This window comes from Arachis hypogaea, chromosome 4 (genome assembly GCF_003086295.3).
Source record: "Arachis hypogaea cultivar Tifrunner chromosome 4, arahy.Tifrunner.gnm2.J5K5, whole genome shotgun sequence".
Lineage (NCBI taxonomy): Eukaryota > Viridiplantae > Streptophyta > Magnoliopsida > Fabales > Fabaceae > Arachis > Arachis hypogaea.
In genome coordinates this window covers 77,147,356-77,167,324 of record NC_092039.1, presented here as the reverse complement: position 1 = coordinate 77,167,324, position 19,969 = coordinate 77,147,356, and the positions used below count along the sequence as shown (strand labels likewise).

The 19,969-nt window shown below is 38.4% G+C and overlaps 1 non-coding gene across 1 annotated transcript; it reads left to right on the top strand.

Annotated features, from left to right (window-relative positions):
* The first annotated feature begins 532 nt into the window (after positions 1 to 532).
* Positions 533 to 636, top strand: LOC112799236 (small nucleolar RNA R71). The gene has a single exon (XR_003200811.1). It is a non-coding gene; the product is annotated as a small nucleolar RNA R71 (small nucleolar RNA).
* Positions 637 to 19,969: the final 19,333 nt, after the last annotated feature.

Below are 19,969 nucleotides of genomic sequence, written 5' to 3'. Positions count from 1 at the left end.
TGCTAAGCTAGAGGGGCTCTACTCAGAATTCTCTGTCTGTTGCTGAGAAGATGATGGAAAAAGCTTGCCATTGCTAAACCTGTTTCTTCCACCATTATTAAAGCCTTGTTGAGGCTTTTGTTGATCCTTCCATAGGGTTCACCCATGTAATTCACCTCTGCTATTGCAGGGTTCTCAGGATCATAAGCTTCTTCTTCAGAAGATGCCTCTTTAGTACTGTTGGATGCATGTTGCCATCCATTCAGACTCTGAGAAATCATGTTGACTTGCTGAGTCAATATTTTGTTCTGAGCCAATATGGAATTTAGAGCATCAATTTCAAGAACTCCTTTCCTCTGAGGCATCCTATTACTCACAGGATTTCTTTCAGAAGTGTACATGAACTGGTTATTTGCAACCATGTCAATGAGTTCTTGAGCTTCTGCAGGCATTTTTTAGGTGAATGGATCCACCTGCAGAATGGTCCAGTGACATCTTAGAAAGCTCAAATAGACCATCATAGAATATATCCAAAATGGTCCACTCTGAAAGCATGCCAGAAGGACACTTTTTAGTCAACTGCTTGTATCTTTCCCAAGCTTCATTGAGGGATTCACCATCTTTTTGCTTGAAGGTCTGAACATCTACTCTAAGCTTGCTCAGCTTTTGAGGAGGAAAGAACTTGGCCAACAAGGTCGTGACCAGCTTATCCCAAGAGTCCAGGCTATCTTTAGGTTGAGAGTCCTACCATGTTCTAGCTCTGTCTCTTACAGCAAAAGGGAAAAACATGAGCCTGTAGACTTCAGGATTTACTCCATTAGTCTTAACAGTATCACAGATCTGCAAGAACTCAGTTAGAAACTGATAGGGATCTTCTGATGGAAGTCCATGAAACTTGCAGTTCTGTTACATTAGAGCAACTAGTTGAGGCTTCAGCTCAAAAATTGTTTGCTCCAATGGTAGGGATTGTGATGCTTCTTCCATAAAAATTGGAAGTAGGTGTAGTATAATCACCAAGCATCCTCCTTGCGCCTCCACCATTGTTATTGGGTTCGGCCATGTCTCTTTCTTTTTCGAGATTCTCTGTAAGGTTTTCTCTGGATTGTTGTGCTTTAGCTTCTCTTAGTTTCTTCTTCAGAGTCCTTTTAGGTTCAGGATCTGCTTCAACAAGAATGTCCTTGTCCTTGCTCCTGTTTATATGAAAAAGAAGAGAACAGAAAAAGAAGAAGAATCCTCTATGTCACAATATAGATATTCCTTTATGTGAGTGGAAGAAGAAAAGAATAGAAGAAGGAGAAGAGAAAAATTCGAACACAGAGGAGAAGAGAGGGTTCGAATTTTTAGATGAAGAGAAGTGTTAGTAAATAAATAAAATAAATAGAAAGAGATGAGAGGGGGAGAAATTCGAAAATTGTTTTTGAAATAATGGTTAGTGATTCTCGAAAATTAAGAGAAGAAAAATTAAAATTAAAATTTGAAACAATTAGTTAATTAAAAAGAATTTAAAAAAAAGGTGAGGAATTTTCGAAAATTAGAGAGAGAAAAGTAGTTAGGTGGTTTTGAAAAAGATAAGAAACAAACAAAAAGTCAATTAGTTAGTTGAAAAAGATTTTGAAAATCAATTTTGAAAAGATAAGAAGATAGAAAAGATTTTTGAAATTGATTTTGAAAAAGATATGATTGAAAAAGATATTTAAAAAAAAGATTTGATTTTTAAAATTAAAATTGATTACTTGACTAACAATAAACTAAAAGATGTGACTCTAGAATTTAAAGATTGAACATTTCTTAACAAGAAAGTAACAAACTTCAAATTTTTGAATCAATCACATTAATTGTTAGTAAAGTTTTTGAAATTTTGAAATAAAGATAAGAAAAAGATTTTGAAAATCAATGTTTAAAATTTTCGAAAAATAATAAGAAAAATGAAAAAGATTTGATTTTTGAAAAAGGAAAAAGATATTTTTTTTTATTTTTGAATTTTTTTATGATGAGAGATAAAAACACAAAAATGACACACAACATGAAAATTATGGATCAAAACACATGATGCATGCAAGAACACTATGAATGTCAAGATGAACACTAAGAACACTTTGAAGATCAAGATGAACATCAAGACTTATTTTTGAAAAATTTTCAAGAAAGGAAAAACATGCAAGACACCAAACTTAGAAATTTTCAACGTTCAGACTCTATGAATGCAAAAATGCATATGAAAAACAACAAAAAACACAAAACAAGAAAATATGAAGATCAAAATATGAAGATCAAACAACTTGAAGATCATGAAGAACACCATGCATGAGTTTTTCGAAAAATGCATAAATTTTAAAAACATGCAATTGACACCAAACTTAAAAATTGACACTAGACTCAAACAAGAAACACAAAATATTTTTGATTTTTATGATTTTATAATTTTTTTTGGATTTTTCGAAAATAATTTTTACAAAAAACGAAAAAAGAAGAAAATTTTTTTTTGAAAAGATTTTTGAAAACTTTTTGAAAAGAAAATTACCTAATTTGAGCAACAAGATGAACCGTCAGTTGTCCAAACTCAAACAATCCCCGGCAACGGCGCCAAAAACTTGGTGCACGAAATTGTGATCATCAACAATGGCGCCAATAAACTTGGAGCTCTCAAACATGAATTACACTTTGTCACAACTTTGCACAACAAACCAGCAAGTGCACTGGGTCGTCCAACTAATACCTTACGTGAGTAAGGGTCGATCCCACGGAGATTGTTGGTATGAAGCAAGCTATGGTCATCTTGTAAATCTCAGTTAGGAGGATTCAAATGGTTATAATGGTTTTCGAAAATAATGATAAATAAAGCATAAAATAAAGATAGAGATACTTATGTAAATCATAGGTGGGAATTTCAGATAAGTGTATGGAGATACTGTGTTCCTTCTGAATCTCTGCTTTCCTACTGCTTTCATCCAATCATTCTTACTCCTTTCCATGGCAAGCTGTATGTTGGGTTTCACCGTTGTCAATGACTACCTCCCGTCCTCTCAGTGAAAATGGTCCAAATGCTCTGTCACAGCACGGCTAATCATCTGTCGGTTATCGATCATGTCGGAATAGAATCCAGTGATTCTTTTGTGTCTGTCACTACGCCCAACACTCGTGAGTTTGAAGCTCGTCACAGTTATTCAATCCCTGAATCCTACTCGGAATACGACAGACAAGGTTTAGACTTTCTGGATTCTCAAGAATGCTACCAATGGATTCTAGCTTATACCACGAAGACTCCGATCATTCGGATTGGAGGCTAAGAGATACCCGCTCGTTCTAAGGTAGAACAGAAGTGGTTGTCAGTCACGCGTTCATAGGTGAGAATGATGATGAGTGTCACGGATCATCACATTCATCATGTTGAAGTGCAACGAATATCTTAGAATAAGAATAAGCTGAATTGAATAGAAGAACAATAGTACTTTGCATTAATACTCGAGGAACAGCAGAGCTCCACACCCTTAATCTATGGTGTGTAGAAACTCTACTATTGAAAATACATAAGTGTAAGGTCTAGGCATGGCCGAATGGCCAGCCTCCCCAAATAGCGTGTGAATTCGAAAATAGGGAAAAAGACCAATGGTCTCAGAGACGCCTAATACAATAGTAAAAAGTTCTATTTATACTAAACTAGTTACTAGGATTTATAGAAATAAGTCTTTAGTGCAGAAATCCACTTCCGAGGCCCACTTTGGTGTGTGCTTGTGCTGAGCTTGAGCTTTACACGTGCAGAGGTTTCTCTTCGGGTTAAACGCCAAGTTGTAACATGTTTTTGGCGTTTAACTCTGGTTTGTGACATGTTTCTGGCATTTTACTCCAGAATGCAGCATGGAACTGGCGTTGAACGCCAGTTTGCGTTGTCTAAACTCGAATAAAGCATGGACTATTATATATTGTTGGAAACTCTGGAGGTTTACTTTCCAACGCTGTTGAGAGCAGGCCATTTGGAATTCTGTAGCTCCAGAAAATCCATCTCAAGTGCAGGGAGGTCAGAATCCAACAGCATCAGCAGTCCTTTTTCAACCTGAATAAGATTTTTGCTCAGGTCCCTCAATTTCAGCTAGAAAATACATGAAATCATAGAAAAATACACAAACTCATAGTAAAGTCCAGAAATGTGAATTTTGCATAAAAACTAATGAAAACATCCCTAAAAGTAGCTAGATCCTACTAGAAACTACCTAAAAATAATGCCAAAAAGTGTATAAATTATCCGCTCATCAGCATCTAACGCCACTCCAGCTTTCAGCCCTGGCATTCAAATGCCAGTGGGGGATCAGACACATACAAGTGCTGATAGCAACCCCTCTAAAAAGGCTTCTTAACCCACATCTGTAGGCAATAAACCTGCAGCAACTAAGGTTGAGGAATACAAAGCCAAAATTCCTTATCCTCAGAAACTCCGTCAAGCGGAACAGGATAAGCAATTTGCCCGCTTTGCAAACTATCTCAGGACTCTTGAAATAAAGATTCCATTTGCAGAGGCACTTGAGCAAATACCCTCTTATGCTAAGTTCATGAAAGAGATCTTAAGTCATAAGAAGGATTGGAGAGAAACTGAAAAATTTTACCTCACTGAAGAATGCAGTGCAGTCATTCTGAAAAGCTTAAAGATCCCGGAAGCTTTATGATACCATGCACATTAGAGGGTACTTGTACCAAGCAAGCTCTATGTGACCTTGGGGCAAGTATCAACCTAATACCTGCATCTACTATCAAAAAGCTTGGTTTGACTGAAGAAGTCAAACCAACCCGGATATGTCTCCAACTTGCTAATGGCTCCATTAAATACCCATCAGGCGTGATTGAAGACATGATTGTCAAGGTTGAAATGGAGGCCTTTCCCACTGACTTTGTGGTACTGGAAATGGAGGAGCACAAGAGTGCAACTCTCATTCTAGGAAGACCTTTCCTAGCAACTGGACGAACCCTCATTGACGTCCAAAAAGGGAAAGTAACCCTGAGAGTCAATGAGGACGAGTTTAAGTTGAATGTTGTTAAAGCTATGCACCATCCAGACACCCCGAACGACTGCATGAGCATTGATATTATTGACTCTCTGGTAAAAGAGGTCGATATGACTAAGAGTCTCGAATCAGAGATAGAGGATATCTTTAAGGATGCTCAGCCTGATCTGGAGGAACCAGAGAGAATAATAAAACCTCTGAAAATCCCTCAGGAAGAGGAGAAACCTCCTAAACCCGAGCTTAAACCATTACCACCATCCCTGAAATATGCATTTCTGGGAGAAGGTAATACCTTTCCTGTAATCATAAGCTCTACCTTAGAGCCACAGGAAGAGGAAGCACTAATTCAAGTGCTAAGGACACACAAGACAGCTCTTGGGTGGTCCATCAGTGATCTTACAGGCATTAGCCCAGCCAGATGCATGCACAAGATCCTATTGGAGGATGACGCTAAGCCAGTGGTTCAACCACAGAGGCGGCTGAATCCAGCCATGAAGGAGGTGGTGTAGAAGGAGGTCACTAAATTACTAGAGGCTGGGATTATTTATCTTATTTCTGATAGCCCCTGGGTAAGCCCTGTCCAAGTCGTCCCTAAGAAGGGTGGCATGACAGTGGTTCATAATGAAAAAAATGAACTGGTTCATACAAGAACAGTTACAGGCTGGCATATGTGTATTGATTACAGCAGGCTCAAAACAGCTACCAAAAAGTATCATTTTCCTTTACCATTCATAGACCAGATGCTAGAAAGACTAGCAGGTCATGAATACTACTGCTTCCTGGATGGATATTCAGGTTATAATCAAATTGCAGTAGATCCCCAAGATCAAGAGAAAATAGCATTCACATGTCCCTTCGCAGTATTTGCATACAGAAGGATGCCATTTGGTCTGTGCAATGCACCTGCAACCTTTCAAAGGTGCATGCTCTCTATTTTCTCTGATATGGTGGAAAAATTTCTGGAACTCTTCATGGATGAATTTTCAGTAATTGGAGACTCATTCAGCTCCTGTCTTGACCATCTAGCACTTGTTCTAAATTGGTGCCAAGAGACTAACCTGGTTTTAAACCGAGAGAAATGTCACTTTATGGTGACTGAAGGAATTGTCCTTGGGCACAAAATTTCAAACAAGGGAATAGAGGTGGATCAAGCTAAGGTAGAGGTAATTGAAAAATTACCACCACCTGCCAATGTTAAGGCAATTAAAAGCTTTTTGGGGCATGCATGATTCTATTGGAGGTTTATAAAAGATTTTTCAAAAATCGCCAAACCTCTGAGTAATCTGCTAGCTGCTGACATGCCATTTATCTTTGATAAGGAGTGTCTGCAGGCATTTAAGACTCTGAAAGCTAAGCTGGTCACAGCACCAGTCATCTCTGCACCAGACTGGACATTACCATTTGAACTAATGTGTGATGCTAGTGACCATGCCATCGGTGCAATGTTGGGACAAAGGCATGACAAGTTCAGATCTTATTTAGTAGAATCAAAAGTGATGTGTACACTGACCATGCTGCTCTTAAATATCTACTCACAAAGCAGGATTCAAAACCCAGACTCATAAGATGGGTGTTGCTTCTGCAAGAGTTTGATATAGAAATAAGAGACAGAAAAGGGACAGAGAACCAAGTAGTAGATCACCTGTCCCGAATAGAACCATTTGAAGGGGCGTCCCTCCCTCTTACTGAGATCTCTGAAAACTTTCTGGATGAACAATTCTTTGCCATCCAGGAAGTACCATGGTTTGCAGACATTGCAAACTACAAGGCTGTGAGATTCATACCCAGAGAGTATAGTAGGCAGCAATCAAAGAAATTGATCACAGATGCAAAGTACTATCTTTGGGATGAACCATATCTTTTCAAGAGATGTGTAGACGAAGTAATCCGTAGATGTGTGCCTAAAGAAGAAGCACAGAAGATCCTATGACATTGCCATGGAACACAATATGGAGGACATTTTGGAAGTAGTCCTCCAATGTGGCTTCTATTGGCCTACTCTCTATAAAGACTCCTGAGAGTTTGTAGTTAATTGTTACAGTGGCCAAAGATCTGGCAATCTGCCTCACAGTTATGCCATGCCTCAACAAGGGATCTTGGAGATTGAGTTGTTTGATGTATGGGGTAATGACTTCATATCATCCACAGACAAATGGGCAAGTTGAAGTCTCTAATAGAGAACTTAAAAGAATCTTGGAACGGACTGTGATTAACGATAGAAGGGATTGGTCAAGAAGCTTGGATGATGCTCTATGGGCATGCAGAATAGCATTCAAGACTCCTATAGGGACCTCTCCATGCCAGCTTGTGTATGGAAAAGCCTATCACTTGCCAATGGAACTAGAACATAAGGCCTACTGGGCAACTAGATTCCTAAACCTTGATGCCAAGTTAGCTGGAGAAAAATGATTGCTCCAGTTAAATGAGCTAGAGGAATTTAGACTCAATGCTTTCAAAAATGCAAAAATTTACAAAGAGAAAGCAAAAAGATGGCATGGTAAGAAGCTATCATCCAGAGTCTATGAGCTAGGGCAGAAAGTTCTACTGTTTAATTCTAGGCTCAGATTATTTCCCGGGAAATTGATATCACGGTGGAGAGGACCATATGTGATTACAGGTGTGTCACCATATGGATACGTAGAGCTTCAGGATAATGATTCTAACAAAAAGTTTATTGTTAATGGACAGAGAGTCAAACATTATCTTGAAAGCAATTTTGAGAAAGAATGCTCAAAACTGAGACTTGATTAAAGCTCAGTAATAGTCCAGCTAAAGACAATAATGAAGCGCTTGCTGGGAGGCAACCCAGCCATTAACAAAGCTTATTTGTTAATTATTTGAATTTTACAGGTTCATATTAATGATCTTCAAGGTAAAATAGCAATTTCATGAGTTCACAGTGTTACAGAAGGATTCAGAGGATAAAACAACAAAAAGAAGCTCACTGGTGCGAAAAAGCCAGTAAGAGCTGTTTTGGGCGTTAAACGCCCAAAAAGAGCATCTACTGGGCGTTTAACGCCAGTAGAGATAGCCATCTATGCATTACCATCCAGAAAGAAGCAACTTCTGGGCGTTTAACGCCAGATTGGCAGCATCTTGGGCATTCAGAAAAACGGCCAGTGATAAAGGATTTTTTGGCGTTTAACGCCAGCCAGATGCTAAAGCTGGGCGTTAAACGCCCAGGAGAAGCTACAAATGGGCGTTAAACGCCCAAAACATGTAGTGTTTGGGCGTTTAACGCCAGGATTGTGGGGAGGAGGTAAATTCGTTATCACTTCAAATTTTTTCCATTTTTCATGTTTCAATTCATGATTTCTTGCATAAACATGTTACAAACTCTCATCTTTCAACTTCAATTCCAAAAATTTTTTAATCCTAAACATGTTTCTTAATTTTTCTTCAAATTCTTTTCAAACCTTTTTCAAAACTCAATTATCTTTTTGAATTCTTTTCAAATCTTTTTAAATTCTTCTCAAATCTTTTTAAACTCATCATATCTTATTTTCAAAATTCAAAATTATCTTTTTCAAATATCTTTCATAACTTTTCAATTTTAAATTACATCTTTTTCCTATCATACTTAACTTTTACAAATCATATCTTCTATCTTATCTTTTTCAAAATTTTCGAAAACCCACCCCCTCCCCTTTAAATCCACGTTCGGCCTCCCTCCTCTCTGGTGGACGAAATTGTGATCATCAATGTTGTATTCTTTGTTGTTGTATGGAATAATTATAATGGCTCTTTGCTATGTGTGGACACAACTCCGTTCAACTAACTAGCAAGTGTACTGGGTCGTCCATGTAATAAACCTTACGTGAGTAAGGGTCGATCCCACAGAGATTGTTGGTATGAAGCAAGCTATGGTCATCTTGTAAATCTCAGTCAGGCGGATAATAATTGATTATGGATTTTTGAATATTAATAAATAATAAACAGAAAATAAAGATAATTAAAATAGGATAGAAATACTTATGTAAATTAATGGTGGGAATTTCAGATAGGCGTATGGAGATAATGTGCCCTTTCTTTTTCTACTTTCCTACTTCTTCCTTCTAGTTCTTTTATTCCTTCCTATGACAAGCTGTATGTAGGGCATCACCGTTGTCAATGGCTACATCCCATCCTCTCAGTGAAAAAGGTCCAAATGCCCTGTCACAGCACGGCTAATCATCTGTCGGTTCTCAATCAGGTTGGAATAAAATCCCTTGATTCTTTTGCGTCTGTCACTAACGCCCAGCCTTCAGGAGTTTGAAGCTCGTCATAGTCATTCGATCCCAGAATCCTACTCGGAATACCACAGACAAGGTTTAGACTTTCCGGATTCTCATGAATTCCGCCATCAATCTAGCTTATACCACGAAGATTCTGTTTAAGGAATCTAAGAGATATGCGCCCGGCCTAAGGTAGAACGGAAGTGGTTGTCAATCACGCGCGTTCATAGGTGAGAATGATGATGAGTGTCACGGATCATCACATTCATCAAGTTGAAGTGCAACGAATATCTTAGAATAGGAATAAAGAGAATTGAATAGGAAATAGTAGTAATTGCATTAAAACTTGAGGTACAGCAGAGCTCCACACCCTTAATCTATGGTGTGTAGAAACTCCACCGTTGAAAATACATAAGTGAAAGGTTCAGGCATGGCAGAATGGCCAGCCCCCCAAAACGTGATCAATAGTCTCCTCAGATGAAGAATAAAATAAAACTGAGACCAAAGATGTCTAATACAATAGTAAATTATCCTATTTATACTAGACTAGCTACTAGGGTTTACATGAGTAAGTAATTGATGCATAAATCCACTTCCAAGGCCCACTTGGTGTGTGTTTGGGCTGAGCTTGATCTATCCACGAGCTGAGGCTTCTTTTGGAGTTGAACGCCAAGTTGTAACGTGTTTTGGGCGTTCAACTCCGGGTCGTGACGTGTTTCTGGCGTTTTACTCCAGACAGCAGCATGGAACTGGCATTGAGCGCCAGTTTACGTCGTCAATTCCCAAATAAAGTATGGACTATTGGATATTGCAAGAAAGCTCTGGATATCTACTTTTTAACGCTGTTGAGAGCGTGCCATTTGGAGTTTTGTAGCTCCAAAAAATCCATTTCGAGTGCAGAGAGGTCAGATTCCAACAGCATCAGCAGTCCTTTGTGAGCCTCATATCAGAATTTTGCTCAAGTCCCTCAATTTCAGCCAGAAATTACCTGAAATCATAGAAAAATACAAAAACTCATAGTAAAGTCCAGAAATGTGAATTTAACATAAAAACTAATGAAAACATCCCTAAAAGTAGCTTGAGCTTACTAAAAACTACCTAAAAATAATGCCAAAAAGCGTATAAATTATCCGCTCATCACAACACCAAACTTAAATTGTTGCTTCTCCCCAAGCAACTGAAAATCAAATAGGATAAAAAGAAGAGAATATACTATAAATTCCAAAATATCAATGAATATTAATTCTAATTAGATGAGCGGGACTTGTAGCTTTTTGCTTCTGAACAGTTTTGGCATCTCACTTTTTCCTTTGAAGTTTAGAATGATTGGCTTCTCTAGGAAATTAGAATTTCAGATAGTGTTATTGACTTTCCTAGTTAAGTATGTTGATTCTTGAACACAGCTACTTATGAGTCTTGGCCGTGGCCCTAAGCACTTTGTTTTCCAGTATTACCACCGGATACACAAATGCCACAGACACATGACTGGGTGAACCTTTTCAGATTGTGACTCAGCTTTGCTAGAGTCCCCAGTTAGAGGTGTCCAGAGCTCTTAGGAACACTCTTTTTGCTTTGGATCATGACTTTAACCACTCAGTCTCAAGCTTTTCACTTGGACCTTCATGACACAAGAACATGGTTAGGGACAGCTTGATTTAGCCGCTTAGGCCTGGATTTTATTTCTTTGGGCCCTCCTATCCATTGATGCTCAAAGCCTTGGATCCTTTTTACCCTTGCCTTTTGGTTTTAAGGGCTATTGGCTTTTTCTGCTTGCTTTTTCTCTTTTTTTTTCGCAAGCTTTTGCTTTTTTCACTGCTTTTTCTTGCTTCAAGAATCAATTTTATGATTTTTCAGATCATCAATAACATTTTTCTTTGTTCCTCATTCTTTCAAGAGCCAACAATTTTAACATTCATAAACAACAAGATCAAAAATATACACTGTTCAAGCATTCATGCAGAAAACAAAAAGTATTGTCACCACATCAATATAATTAAACTAAATTCAAAGATAAATTCGAAATTCATGTACTTCTTGTTCTTTTGAATTAAAACATTTTTTTATTTAAGAGAGGTGAAGGATTCATGGAATTATTCATAACTTTAAGACATAGTTACTAACTAGTAATGATCATGAAGTAGAGACACAAAACATAGGTAAACATATAAAAACCGAAAAGTAGAAAAAATAAGAACAAGGAATGAATCCACCTTAGTGGCGTCTTCTTCTTGAAGAACCAACAATGTCCTTAAGCTCTTCTATGTCCCTTCCTTGCCTTTGTTGCTCTTCCCTCATTGCTCTTTGATCTTCTCTTATTTCATGGAGAATGATGGAGTGCTCATGATGTTCCACCCTTAATTGTTCCACATTGTAGCTCAAATCTTCTAGGGAAGTGTTGAGTTGTTCCCAATAGTTGTTGGGAAGAAAGTGCATCCCTTGAGGCATCTCAGGGATTTCTTGATGATGAGCTTCCTCATGCATCTCTTGAGATCCGTGGAGGGTCTCTCTTGCTTGCTCCATCCTCTTCTTGGTGATGGGCTTATCCTCTTCAATGAGGATGTCTCCTTCTATGATAACTCCAGCTGAGTAACATAGATGGCAAATAAGATGAGGAAAAGGTAGCCTTGCCATGGTGGAGGACTTTTCGGCTATTTTGTAGAATTCATGGGAGATGACTTCATGAACTTCTACTTCCTCTCCAATCATGATGCTATGAATCATGATGCCCGATCCACAGTAACTTCAGATCGATTGCTAGTGGGGATGATGGAGCGTTGAATGAACTCTAACCACCCTCTAGCCACAGGCTTGAGGTCCAGTCTTCTTAGTTGAACCGGCTTGCCTTTGGAGTCTCTTTTCTATTGAGCTCCTTCCACACATATGTCCATAAGGACTTGGTCCAACTTTTGATTAAAGTTGACCCTTCTAGTGTAGGGGTGTTCATCTCCTTGCATCATGGGCAAGTGGAATGCCAACCTCACATTTTCCGGACTAAAATCTAAGTATTTCCCCCGAACCATTGTGAGATAATTCTTTGGACTCGGATTCACACTCGGATTCACACTAAAATCTAAGCATAGAACTCTTGAACCATTAAGATTCCGACTTGTTGCATGGGGTTGGTTAGGACTTCCCAACCTCTTCTTCGGATTTCATGTCGGATCTCCGGATACTCTTTTTTCTTGAGTTTGAAAGGGACCTCAGGGATCACCTTCTTCTTTGCCACAACATCATAGAAGTGGTCTTGATGGCTTTTGGAGATGAATCTTTCCATCTCCCATGACTCGGAGGTGGAAGCTTTTGTCTTCCTTTTTCCTTTTCTAGAGGATTCTCCGGCCTTAGGTGCCATTGATGGTAATGGAAAAACAAAAAGATTATGCTTTGACCACACCAAACTTAAAATATTGCTTGCCCTCGAGCAAGAGAAGAAAGAAGAGAAGAAGAAGAAGAAGAAAATATGGAGGAGAGTGAGGGAAGGTGTTTCGGCCAAGGTGTAGAAGAGGGGGTTTGTGTTGTGTGAAAATGAAGTAGAATGGAAGGGTATATATAGGGAGGGGAGTGGTTGTAGTTTCGGTCATATAGGGTGGGTTTGGGTGGGAATGATTTTTGAATTTTGAAGGTAGGTGGGGTTTATGGGGAAGAGTGGATGGATGTGAGTGGTGAAGGGGGTAATTGGGAAGAGATATTGAAGTTGTTGGGAAGTGTGTTTATGGGGAGGAGAGAATGAATAGTGAGAAGAGGGGAGAATATGTTAGGTGGGGATCCTGTGGGGTCCACAGATCCTGAGATGATCCTGTGGGGTCCACAGATCCTGAGGTGTCAAGGATTTACATCCCTGCACCAATTAGGCATGTAAAATGCCTTTGCACACCATTCTGGCATTTAAACGCCGAAGTGATGCACACTCTGGGCGTTCAACGCCCATGTGTAGCATGTTTCTGGCGTTGAACGCCAGTTCCATGCTTGTTACTGGCGTTTAGTGCCAATTTCCTCAAGGCACATTCCTGGCGTTCAAACGCCAAGATGTTGCTTGTTTCTGGCGTTCAGCGCCAGAAACATGCTCTGTTCTGGCGTTGAACGCCAGCCAGATGCACCTTACTGGCGTTTAAACGCCAGTAAGCCCTTCCTCCAGGGTGTGATTTTTCTTCTGCTGTTTTTGATTCTGTTTTCAATTTTAGTATTTTTTCGTGACTCCTCATGATCATGAACCTAATAAAACACAAAATAACAATAAAATTAAATTAAAATTAGATATATAAAAATTGGGTTGCCTCCCAACAAGCGCTTCTTTAGTGTCATTAGCTTGACAGTGGGCTCTCATGGAGCCTCACAGATATTCAGAGCATGATGAGGGCCTCCCAACACCAAACTTAGAGTTTGAATGAGGGGGTTTCTCAACACCAAACTTAGAGTTTGGTTGTGGCCTCCCAACACCAAACTTAGAGTTTGACTGTGGGGCTCTTTTTGACTCTGTACTGAGAGAAGCTTTTCATGCTTCCTCTCCATGGTTGCAGAGGAAGGTCCTTGAGCTTTAAACACAAGGTAGTCCCCATTCAATTGAAGGACTAATTCTCCTCTGCTAACATCAATCACAGCTTCTGCTGTGGCTAGGAAGGATCTTCCAAGGATGATGCATTCATCTTCTTCCTTCCTAGTGTCTAAGTTTATGAAATCAGTAGGGATGTAAAGGCCTTCAACCTTTACTAACACGTCCTCTACTAATCCATAAGCTTGTCTTACTGACTTGTCTACCAATTAAAGTGAGAATAAGGCAGGTTGTACCTCAATGATCCCTAGTTTCTCCATTACAGAGAGTGGCATAAGATTTATGCCTGACCCCAGGTCACACAGAGCCTTGTTAAAGGTCATGGTGCCTATGGTACAGGGTATTAAGAATTTACCAGGATCTTGTATCTTTTGAGGTAGAGTTTTCTGTATCCATGTATCTAGTTCACTAATGAGCAAGGGGGATTCACCTTCCCAAGTCTCATTACCAAACAACTTGGCATTCAGCTTCATGATAGCTCCTAGATATTGAGCAACTTGCTCTCCAGTTACATCTTCATCCTCTTCTGAGGAGGAATAGTCTTCAGAGCTCATGAATGGCAGAAGGAGATTTAGTGGAATCTCTATGGTCTCTATACGAGCCTCAGATTCCTTTAAGTCCTCAATAGGGAACTCCTTCTTGCTTGAGAGACGTCCCAGGAGGTCTTCCTCACTAGGATTTTCATCCTTCTCCTCCCTTGTGCATTCGGCCATATTGATTACTTCAATGGCCTTGCAATCTCCTTTTGGATTCTCTTCTGTATTGCTTGGGAGAATACTGGGAGGAGCTTCAATGACTTTCTTACTCAGCTGGCCCAGTTGTGCCTCCAAATTTCTGATGTAGGACCTTGTTTCACTCATGAAACTTAAGGTGGCCTTAGACAGATCAGAGACTATATTTGCTAAGTTAGAGGGGCTCTTTTCAGAATTCTCTGTCTGTTGCTGAGAAGCTGATGGAAAAGGCTTGCTATTGCTGAGCCTGTTTCTTCCACCATTATTAAAGCTTTGTTGAGGCTTTTGTTGATCCTTCCATGAGAAATTTGGATGATTTCTCCATGATGAGTTATAGGTGTTTCCATAAGGTTCACCCATGTAATTAACCTCTGCCATTGCAGGGTTCTCAGGATCATAAGCTTCTTCAGAAGCTGCCTCTTTAGTACTGTTGGATGCATTTTGCCATCCATTCAGACTTTGAGAAATCATGTTGACTTGCTGAGTCAACACTTTGTTCTGAGCCAATATGGCATTCAGAGTATCAATTTCAAGAACTGCCTTCCTCTGAGGCGTCCCATTATTCACGGAATTCCTCTCAGAAGTGTACATGAACTGGTTATTTGCAACCATGTCAATAAGTTCTTAAGCTTCTGCAGGCGTTTTCTTTAGGTGAATGGATCCACCTGCAGAATGGTCCAGTGACATTTTCGAATACTCAGATAGGCCATAATAGAATATATCTAATATGGTCCATTCTGAAAACATGTCAGATGGACACCTTTTGGTCAACTGCTTATATCTTTCCCAAGCTTCATAGAGGGATTCACCATCCTTTTGCTTGAAGGTTTGAACATCCACTCTAAGCTTGCTCAGCTTTTGAGGAGGAAAGAATTTATCCAAGAAGGCCGTGACCAGCTTTTCCCAGGAGTCTAGGCTATCTTTAAGTTGTGAATCCAACCATGTTCTAGCTCTGTCTCTTACAGCAAAAGGGAAAAGCATGAGCCTGTAGACTTCAGGATCTACTCCATTCGTCTTTACAGTCTCACAAATATGCAAGAACTCAGTTAAAAACTGATAAGGATCTTCAGATGGAAGTCCATGAAACTTGCAGTTTTGTTGCATTAAAGCAACTAGCTGAGGTTTCAGCTCAAAATTGTTTGCTCCAATGGCAGGAATAGAGATGCTTCTTCCATCAAATTTGGACGTGGGTTTAGTAAAGTCACCCAGCATCCTCCTTGCATTATTATTATTTTCGGCTGCCATCTCCTTCTCTTGTTCGAAAATTTCTGAAAGGTTGTTTCTGGATTGTTGTAATTTAGCTTCTCTTAGTTTCCTTTTCAGAGTCCTTTCAGGTTCTGGATCAGCTTCAACAAGAGTGTCTTTTTCCTTGTTCCTGCTCATATAGGGAAGAAGAGAACAAGAAAAGAAAGAGGAATCCTCTATGTCACAGTATAGAGATTCCTTTATGTTAGTAGAAGAAGAAATAGAATAGGAGTGAGGAAGAATGAATAGTCTGAATAAAGGGTAAAGGTAGGGGCAGTGATTTGAGATGAAGAGAGGTGAAGAGAAGTGTTAGTAAATAAATAAATAATAGATAGAAGGAGAGATAGAGAATTTCGAAAATAATTTTGAAAAAGTGGTTAGTGATTTTCGAAAATTAAAGATAAGATATGATTAAAATTAAAATTTAAAACAATTAAAAAGAATTTTTTTTTGAAAAAGAGAGAAGTATTTTCGAAAATTAGGGAGGGATAGGTAGTTAGTTGGTTTTGAAAAAGATAAGAAACAAACAAAAAGTCAAATAATTAGTTGAAAAAGATATTAAAATCAAATTTGAAAAGATAAGAAGATAAGAAGTTAGATAAGATATGTTTGAAAAAGATTTAATTTTTTTAAAATTTAAAATTAATTACTTTACTAACAAGAAACTACAAGATAAGATTCTAGAATTTAAAGATTGAACATTTCTTAACAAGAAAGTAACAAACTTCAAATTTTTGAATCAATCACATTAATTGTTAGTGTAGTTTCAAAAATATGATATAAAGATAAGAAAAAGATTTTGAAAATATTTTGAAAAAGATTTTGGAGTTTTCGAAAAAAAGGGAAAATGGAAAAAATATGATTTTTGATAAAGATTTTGAAAAGATAGGATTTTTTTTAAAATTCAAAATTTGACTTGACTTGTAAGAAACAATTAATTTTAAAAATTTTTGACCAAGTCAACCCAAAATTTTGAAAATTTGGAGGGAAATAAGGAAAAGATAATTTTTTTTATGAGGAGAGAAAAAAAACACAAACATGACCCAAAACATGAAAATTTTGGATCAAAACACATGATGCATGCAAGAACACTATGAATGTCAAGATGAACATCAAGAACACTTTGAAGATCATGATGAACATCAAGAACTTATTTTTGAAAAAAATTTTAATGCAAAGAAAGCATGCAAGACACTAAACTTAGAAATCTTTAATGCATGTACACTATGAATGCAAAAATGCATATGAAAAACAATAAAAGACACAAAACAAGAAAACATCAAGATCGAACAAGAAGACTTACCAAGAACAACTTGAAGATCATGAAGAACACCATGAATGCATGAATTTTCGAAAAGTGCAAGAAATATATTTTTAAAACATGCAATTGACACCAAACTTAAAAACTGACTCAAGACTCAAACAAGAACACAAAATATTTTTGGTTTTTATGATTTTATGATTTTTTCGATTTTTATTAATTAATTTTTTTATTTTCGAAAATATTTTTGGAAAAACGAAAAAGAAAAGAAAATTTTGAAAAAGATTTTTGAAAAATTTTGAAAAGAAAATTACCTAATCTGAGCAACAAGATGAACCGTCAGTTGTTCAAACTCAACAATCCCCAGCAACGACGCTAAAAACTTGCTGGACGAAATTGTGATCATCAATGTTGTATTCTTTGTTGTTGTATGGAATAATTATAATGGCTCTTTGCTATGTGTGGACACAACTCCGTTCAACTAACCAGCAAGGGTAATGGGTCGTCCAAGTAATAAACCTTACGTGAGTAAGGGTCGATCGCACAGAGATTGTTGGTATGAAGCAAGCTATGGTCATCTTGTAAATCTCAGTCAGGCGGATAATAATTGATTATGGATTTTCGAATATTAATAAATAATAAACAAAAAATAAAGATAATTAAAATAGGATAGAAATACTTATGTAAATTAATGGTGGGAATTTCAGATAGGCGTATGGAGATACTGTGCCCTTTCTTTTTCTACTTTCCTACTTCTTCCTTCCAGTTCTTTCATTCCTTCCTATGGCAAGCTATATGTAGGGCATCACCGTTGTCAATGGCTACATCCCATCCTCTCAGTGAAAAAGGTCCAAATGCTCTGTCACAGCACGGCTAATCATCTGTCGGTTCTCAATCAGGTTGGAATAGAATCCCTTGATTCTTTTGCGTCTGTCACTAATGCCCAGCCTTCAGGAGTTTGAAGCTCGTCACAGTCATTCAATCCTAGAATCCTACTCGGAATACCACAGACAAGGTTTAGACTTTCCGGATTCTCATGAATGCCGCCATCAATCTAGCTTATACCACGAAGATTCTGTTTAAGGAATCTAAGAGATACGCGCCCGGCCTAAGGTAGAACGGAAGTGGTTGTCAATCACGCACGTTCATAGGTGAGAATGATGATGAGTGTCACGGATCATCACATTCATCAAGTTGAAGTGCAACGAATATCTTAGAATAGGAATAAAGAGAATTGAATAGGAAATAGTAATAATTGCATTAAAACTTGAGGTACAGCAGAGCTCCACACCCTTAATCTATGGTGTGTAGAAACTCCACCGTTGAAAATACATAAGTGAAAGGTTCAGGCATGGCAGAATGGCCAGCCCCCCAAAACGTGATCAATAGTCTCCTCAGATGAAGAATAAAATAAAACTGAGACCAAAGATGTCTAATACAATAGTAAATTATCCTATTTATACTAGACTAGCTACTAGGGTTTACATGAGTAAGTAATTGATGCATAAATCCACTTCCAAGGCCCACTTGGTGTGTGTTTGGGCTGAGCTTGATCTATCCACGAGCTGAGGCTTCTTTTGGAGTTGAACGCCAAGTTGTAACGTGTTTTGGGCGTTCAACTCCGGGTCGTGACGTGTTTCTGGCGTTTTACTCCAGACAGCAGCATGGAACTGGCGTTGAGCACCAGTTTACGTCATCAATTCCCGAATAAAGTATAAACTATTATATATTTCTGGAAAGCTCTGGATGTCTACTTTCAAACGCCGTTGAGAGCGCGCCATTTGGAGTTCTGTAGTACCAGAAAATCTATTTCGAGTGCAGGGAGGTCAGATTCCAACAACATCAGCAGTCCTTTGTCAGCCTCCTATCAGAATTTTGCTCAAGTCCCTCAGTTTCAGCCAGAAATTATCTAAAATCATAGAAAAACACACAAACTCATAGTAAAGTCCAGAAATGTGAATTAACATAAAAACTAATGAAAACATCCCTAAAAGTAGCTTGAGCTTACTAAAAACTACCTAAAAACAATGCCAAAAAGCGTATAAATTATCCGCTCATCACTCTCCTCCACAATTCGAAATTGGCTCTCCTTCTATCCCTCTCCTTTTCTTTCTTTTGCTTGAGGACAAGCAAACCTCTAAGTTTGGTGTGTTTATCCGTGATCACTAAACCAATACCTACTAAGATCATGGCTCCTAATGGAAAACAAACCACTCCAAGAGGCAAGAAAGAGAATATTCCAAAACCACTTTGGAATTAAGGGAAGTTCTTAACCAAAGAACATTCAGACCATTACTAAAAAATAATGGGTCTAAGTTCAGTGATCCAAGAAGTTAAATTCGATCTGAAAGAAGACGAATATCCGGAGATCCAAGAGCAAATTCGAAACAGGAGTTGGGAAATCCTAGCTAATCCTGAAACAAAGGTGGGAAGAAACATGGTTCAGGAATTCTACTCTAATCTGTGGCAAACAGACAGGCAGAGAATAGCTGGAACCGCCTTCTTTGACTATCAGACTTTGATTAGAGGGAAGATTGTTCACATCCACCCTGACAAAATCAGGGAGATCTTTAAGCTGCCTCAGCTGAAAGATGACCCAGACTCCTTTAATAGGAGAATGATGAGAACAAATAAGGGCTTGGACGAAATTCTAGAGGACATATGCCTCCCTAGAACCAAGTGGACAACCAGCACAAAGGATGTCCCAAATCAACTCAAGAAAGAAGATCTCAAACCAGTCGCCAGAGGCTGGCTGGACTTCATTGGGCGTTCTGTACTGCCCACTAGCAACCGCTCTGAAGTCACCATCAAAAGAGCAGTAATGATCCATTGCATTATGTTGGGAAAAGAAGTGGAAGTTTATCAGCTGATTTCTTGTGAACTTTACACAATTGCAAATAAGAACTCCAAAGATGCCAAATTGGCTTATCCAAGCTTAATCTCTATGCTATGTAAAGATGTTGGGGTGAAGATGGTAGTAACTAAGTATATCTCAGTTG